The 7,170-nt window shown below is 44.2% G+C and overlaps 1 pseudogene; it reads right to left on the bottom strand.

Moving 5' to 3' along the window:
• Positions 1–1,942: 1,942 nt before the first annotated feature.
• LOC114005148 (aurora kinase A-like) lies at positions 1,943–3,100 on the bottom strand (annotated as a pseudogene).
• Between the last annotated feature and the right edge of the window lie 4,070 nt (positions 3,101–7,170).

Raw genomic sequence — 7,170 nt, 5'->3', positions numbered from 1 at the left:
CTTTTTCTTTTATATTTATTTTTCAATTATTAACTATTCGTTAGTCATTCCAAGTAACATAAAACCGGTGGACCTACTAGGCAACATGAAAACTAGAACCTTAATATTACCCTGCAGGAACTCTGTGGCTCCTCATGCTCCTTGCCTTTCCCATATTCAAAAGAAGGTGGTCTCTGTATGTGTCTTCTCTTTTCTTCTGTGTTGACACTTTCTGAGAGCTGCATTTAGTTTTAGACCAATTTATATTACTTCCCAGTTAATTGATCATAGACAAGTATACCTAAAAAGATGGAGAAGGATAACAAGAACATAATGGGCCAGTCATGACCTGATGGTTAAGGCAGCTGGATACCACATGGCCAACTGTGCAATTCAGGTCTCAGACCCAGTGGCCTGAGAAACACCCCGGGCACATGAGCATGAGTGTCGAAAGTCCTGAAACGAAGGAGAGTTGGAGGAGAAGGGATGGAGACGTGACTGTCTCCCATGGGACAGGGGTGCTTGCTCTCTCTTCTCTTTTCTCTCTTTCTGGAAAGCACATGTGCCCTCTGGCAAAATTGCTTTTTCTTTTTTTAAATAGAAGGGTTTTTTTTTTAATTTTTAGATATATGTAATGTACTACCTAATTGCTTATTTGTGTATTTAAAGTTCACACACATACCATAACTCCAGTATAAGAAAAATAACAATAAGCTCAATGTTTAGGAACAGCTGAGACACACATTTGTTTTGTATCTCGAGCAAGTCCAAGGTAGAGTACACATTTCTATTTCACAAAATCTCACCCAGAAGTAGTCAATGAGGACTAGAAACCCTAAGAGGGCCAGCAGGTGGTGTGGCAATTAAGGACACTGGACTCCCACGTGGAAGACTGCAGTTCAAGTTCCGGATCTGGCAGCTTGCTCTCTCTCTCTCTCTCTCTCTCTCAGTCTATCTCTCTCTAGTCAAGACTGAAAAAATAATGATAATAAATAAATAATTCTTTAAAAAAGAAAGAAAGAAAGAAACCCAATGGGGCTTCACAGGGTTGCTGGGCAGACAGAGAGCATCCCTAAAGGGATGCCGTGGAAGAACATACACGTCTTTACAAAAATCTTTATTTTAACATTTGAAGGAAAGAATCACATTCATTCCCACAGCTTTACCAGGCTTAGCCATGCAGTAAGTCACACACACACACACCTGGGTCCTTGAAAAGGCACTGCACAGCTCTTTAAGGGACTGAATCAGGGCAATGACGTGGAAGACTGCAGTTCAAGTTCCGGATCTGGCAGCTTGCTCTCTCTCTCTCTCTCTCTCTCTCAGTCTATCTCTCTCTAGTCAAGACTGAAAAAATAATGATAATAAATAAATAATTCTTTAAAAAAGAAAGAAAGAAAGAAACCCAATGGGGCTTCACAGGGTTGCTGGGCAGACAGAGAGCATCCCTAAAGGGATGCCGTGGAAGAACATACACGTCTTTACAAAAATCTTTATTTTAACATTTGAAGGAAAGAATCACATTCATTCCCACAGCTTTACCAGGCTTAGCCATGCAGTAAGTCACACACACACACACCTGGGTCCTTGAAAAGGCACTGCACAGCTCTTTAAGGGACTGAATCAGGGCAATGTGGTCACTTTCTCCACAATCCAACTTCAGCCAGGTCACCTTGCCTGGCCAGGCTGTGGAGGCAGCTACAGCAAGGACCTGGCTCCCAGTCATGAAGCCGGAGGAAGTAGCATGGGTCTTGTGGCCATTTTCCCTCTGGAATGTCCTGTTCATGGACTTGGACCTCTGAGTAGGGAGATGGAGGTGCTGCCTGCTCAGTAAGACAAGTTCCACTTCAAGGAGCACTTTAGAGAAAAGGCCTGCAGTCGACAGTAAAAGGAATCCCAGTAGCACGCTCCTGACAGATCACACAGCAGCCTTGGCTCAAGGATTTCTCCCCCTGAGTGATTCTTAAGATTGCTGCTGGCAGATTTTTTTTTTTTTTCAATTTGACGGTTTTAATGAATTTGCTGTGATCCAGGGGTGTTCAAGAACTTCTCTTAAAGTTGGCCTCTGGCTGGGATTATGCTTCAGCAGTTGGGAAACGGGGTCTCTGTCTCCCTCTGTTTTAAATTCAGGGAATGTGTATTCAACCTGAATCACTAAGTGGCAGATTGTCACAAAGCATGGCTGTGATAGTCTCTCGTTGGTCTCCTGGCATGTGTTTGACTCAAAAGGAGGTTTTCCAAGCAGAAATTCATCCGCAACTCCAGAGAGCCACCTTCTCATCATTCATCTGGCCCTCAATCATCTCGGGGTCTCCTGGAGGGTGGAGCATGCACCAACCACCCAAAATCTGCCATCTTAAACTCTCCGCTGATCCCAGAAGCAGGTTCTCTGCTTTAATGCCTCTATAAATAACTGTCTTTGAATGCAGTAAGACAGGGCATTTGCCAATTTTATGATCGAGTTGCTCATCAAACCTTGAAAGTTTCTGTAGTTCTCTATAGACCGTCCCGAGCGGTACATATGCTATCGGGTCGTCAGGAAAGTCTGCGTTTTTGCATCAGAAAACAGGAAAATAAAAAAGGACTTTTCCAGTGAGTGAACAGAATCAGGAACACTGTGGTGGCCTCCTGAAAATAACCATCTAGCCTAAGAATACCGGGGTGCTGAAGGTGGGGTGTACTTCGACTTCTCTTCTGAGCGGATGCCCCTCCCTTCTTTCTCCAGCCCAGCTTTGAACACTTCAACAACATGGATAAACTTGCTTTATCTTTCTCTTGCCAAATAAATGTTACCACGCTTCCCTTGACCTAGTATGTAATCAATTTCAAAACGTCCCAAAGACCATTACCGTTTACGACGGGACAAAGAACATCCATGGTTGGTCATTGCTTCTGCTTTTGATTCAGATTCTGAACCTGTTGATGACTGGAGACAAGCTTTGGCCTAGGAACCTGGGAGGAATTTGAAGGATGCGGGACTCTGCTGGGCCTGGCTGCTACTTGCAGGTAACAGACTCTGAGAAGAAAACCGCTGAGCCACCAGAATATGTTTTGGACCATCTGCAAGTAGAACTGTAGCTTTAACAGGGCCCAAAATGCAACCCCCTTTCCATCTGTCCATGATGGAAGACCGTGGGCTCCCACCTCTAACCCAGGGCTGCCGAGTCCAGCCAAGAGCAGTGTTAAAAGTTATTATTGATTGTTACGAGTATCAGCATGGTTATTACATTGAGTGCACTTTTGCAACCTGTGCCCAATTTAGCCTTTCCAGCATTCTTTGTAAACTGACTACATGAGGGACAGAGAGTGGTCTCTGGAAACATCTAAGGCCTGAGTTGAAAATTAAGACCTAGAGTCACTTACACAGCATGTAAGGTACATCTGCATTTTCTCACGTTTATTTCTTTCAAGTGAGAAGTCATCCATGACAGGACCCCCTCATGATTCCCACCCCACCATTTCCTGAAGTCTTCCAGTCAGCAGGATTATGGCGTGCCCAGCATGTTCAGGTTGGTCCAAGAGCCAAACGGGGCCTCCCATGTGGCTCCAGTATGACGCAGGGGTGGCCTCGGGCTGTGCCGCTATAACTGGGCCTGCTTTTGCAGTTCCATCCACCAGGGGTATAAGCAGGACGTGCCCAGTTCATGCCTTCGGGGTGCACACCGTAGGGAGAAAGGCGTGAAGACAAATAACTGCAAATAATAGAAGTGCGTAAGGACACACAGAACAGCAAAGTAATTGTGTCTGGAAGCCGAAGTACAACACTCTTCCCAGGGTTGTTGACCATTGAGTGGGAATTAGATGGAAGAGCCAGGATTTTCCAGATGGACGTGAGGTAGCTGGCGTGGCAGGTGGCAGCAGTGTGCTCCAGAATGATGGCGCAGACCAGCAATGTCACAGAGACCACGCAGCACAGTTCCGGGAACCCTCTGGGATCACATAACAGGCCAAGGAGCGACTGGAGAAGGGAGCACAGAGACCCTCCGACTTCCTGTAACACTGTGCTGACCAATGTGGGAGCCACAGGACGTCATGTGATTACTGAGCTCTCGGAATTCCTGACTCCACAGTCCTTCTTCTGCAGGATAAGCGTATAATGAACGCTGGACTTTGAAGGCTTGATATGAAGAAGACATCTGTACAATAGCTCAGTTATATTTCACACTGATTACATTGAAATAAAATGACTTTGGAAATACTGCTTTAAATAAAATTTATTATTAAAATTAATATCCCTTTTTAAAACTCCTTTTAATGTAACCGCTAGAAAATATAAAGTTACAGACATGTTACAGCTCAGTCGTCAGTGCTTATCAAGTATCTTGGCCTTCCATCCCTCTCCAAGATTGATTTGAAAAAATCTGCATTTTGGTTACATCTTTAATGTATGAGGCTTAATGATCTTTTAAGCACGTCACCTCATTCATCTGCAAAAATCGCTAAGGGGAGAAGCACAGTCCAGACTGAGCATGCTAAAGCCAACTCTTTCCTCTCAGGAATCAAAGAGGATGTCTTAGGATTTTTTAGATCTTCATGTATCATGCTTGAAGAAGAAATGAAATTAGCTTCGTGTTCTTAAACGTTTATTACCAATTTTCTAAATGTATAATCCGAACAGTGAAACAACTGTTTGGAGAGACTAGACACAGCCTGGTCCCTGCTGCTGTGTTCTGCTCATCATTACCATGTGTACGTGTGCGTGTGTGGGGACTAACGTGCTGAGGGGACACTGCTTGGGGCCATGACATTTAGCCTCCAATGCCTCGTGGGTGGATTTCCACAGGAAGTGCTTAGGGTCAGACAGAGAGTTACTCTACAGAGCTGACACGTTATTGCCGCTAAGGACTTCGATGCCAGCCAGTCGCACTGCCTTGTGGGGGCAGTGCATGACCTGGTGTCTGAGGCAGAAGCAGGAGACTTGTCTCCAGGTCACCGCTGCCTCTTCTGCAGACAACACTCGTGTACAGACTGTGGTTTCTGTAGCTACAGGGGGAGCACAGCGTCTCGTAGTGCCAGAAATCACCAACGAAGGTCAACTTGGAGTATCATTAGTCCTACAGATGGAGGTATAAGCACCTCTAAAAGGCCTCGATCTTGATTAGATCTTCCTGGAAATAGTGTTTATGGCTTCCTGGAGGAAATTAACTGATATTTCAATATATGTGGTCCCTCTGTGCATGCTGATAACGGCTTAGTGGGTAGATTCTCATCCATCCTCAACCATGAATTAAGGTTAAAATGTGTAGATGTAAATGGAAATATAATAACATTAATCATCATAAAGGATAATTAAGAAGATCTCATTCTATGCTGGACATTTGCTCCCCATTAATTAATTTAATCCTGAAAACATACTATGTCTCACTTCTTAATGGTGATAAAGCAAAGACATAGAAGGAGTAAGTCCCACAGTCCCACAGTCCCACAGGCCCACAGTCCCACAACTCAGAAATCATGGCATCAACCACAGAAGCAGATCGTCTCCCTTTGGATTCAGTACAGTCAACCATTATATTGGGTCATCCGGAAAGTCATGACACATTTTTGCATAAAAAAATATGTCATGACTTTCCCGATGACCTAGTAGAATACTATCTCTAAATAATTATGCCTTTAGTCTAGGTTTGACATAAAGAGAAAGAAATTAATGGCAGAAAACAGAAAATATGAAAGTGAATATGTCAATAAAAACCAAGGCCAGTGTCTATCAAAAGCTGCTCTGGTTTTAATATGTTCCCCCAAATCCTTCTGTTGAAATTTAGTTGTGATGGTATTAAGAGGCTGGACACTTAATTGACTATGGGGCTAAGAGGTGGAGGTGATTAGGATAAGATAAGGTCTTTAGGGTGGGGCCCCATGATCAAATACTGGTGTATTATAAGGAGATGAAATGAGGCAGAGCAGGGACACAACACAGACAGACTCAGGTGTGCTCTAGCCCTGCCTGGATGCTCTGTGCCACTTCAGGAATCTGTAGACAGCCTCACCAACAAGAAAACCTCCATCAGATGTGCCCCTTTGACCTTGGGGCCATGAGCTATATATGAGCCCTTCTTCTTTATAAACACCCAATGTGGCATTAGCGACAGACACACAGACTAAAATAGAAGCCCCAGGCCAGGGTGAGGACTCAACAGAGAATGTAATAGACAAGAGACAATCCTCCTGAAAGTCAGTAAGAAAACAAAGGAGAATGTCAAGGAGTGGTGATATTGGTCCTAAGTATCCAAAGAAGAACATAGTGAACAGAGAAAAAGGAAAATAATATATGAAAAGTCAGGTCAGCCCCTTGGCCTGGCAGTTAAAACAAATGGATCCAACATGGCCAACAGTATGGTCCAAATTCTGGCCCTAGTGGCCTGAAAAATATGCTGAGCACAAGTATGCACCCACCAAAAACTGCAACAGGGTGGAAAAATGGAGGATAAGGGATTGCAACATAACCATGCTCCATTGGGGGCGCTTTCTCTCTCTCTCTCTCTCTCTCTCTCTTTCTCTCTCTAGCAAATGCATGCATCCTGTGGTCAAAGTTATCTATATAGGGACCAGCAGTTAGCGTAACGGCTATGTCACTGGACTCCCATGTAGCCGACCGTGGTTCGAGTCCCGGACCCAGTGGCTTAAACTCACACTGGCCGCGTGTGCATGTATGCACAAGATCCCGAAAGGAGAATGGAGAAGGGATTGCAACGTGGCCATTCTCCCCTGGGGGGTGATTTCTTGCTTTCTGTCTCTCTGTCTCTCTCTGTCTTTCTGGTGAGCGCATGCGCCCTATAGCAAAAACCTCTCCAAAAAAAAAAAAAAGAAGTTATCTATATAGAAACTATCAATGAAGGTTTAATAAATCTCCATCTTATTTCCAATGGAAACTAAGAATATCTTCTGGATGCTCTGAGAACTAACTCATGTCTTAAAAAAAAAAAGTAAAGAGGGATAGTTTTAGGAGGACTCCAAGCAGAACTGTAAGAATTTCAAAATGAACTTCATAATCTCCTACCTACAGGGGCGATGGGGTCTTTTATTCTGTTCCTCCTTACCTGATATACGGTACCACCAGCACCAGCCCAACCTCCTTTCCTACAATGGGCATAATGCTTCTGCGGCATGATGGGGATGATTCAGTAAGGAGAGACAACGCATGGTTTCAGGAGTGAAGTTTCTGACGTCAGAAGGGGATGGGTGGTGACTATA

This window comes from Tupaia chinensis, unplaced genomic scaffold, assembly GCF_000334495.1.
Source record: "Tupaia chinensis unplaced genomic scaffold, TupChi_1.0 Scaffold142716_1, whole genome shotgun sequence".
Taxonomy (NCBI): domain Eukaryota; kingdom Metazoa; phylum Chordata; class Mammalia; order Scandentia; family Tupaiidae; genus Tupaia; species Tupaia belangeri.
The sequence above is the reverse complement of the archived record's forward strand: the minus strand, read 5'-3'. Positions and strand labels throughout refer to the sequence as shown.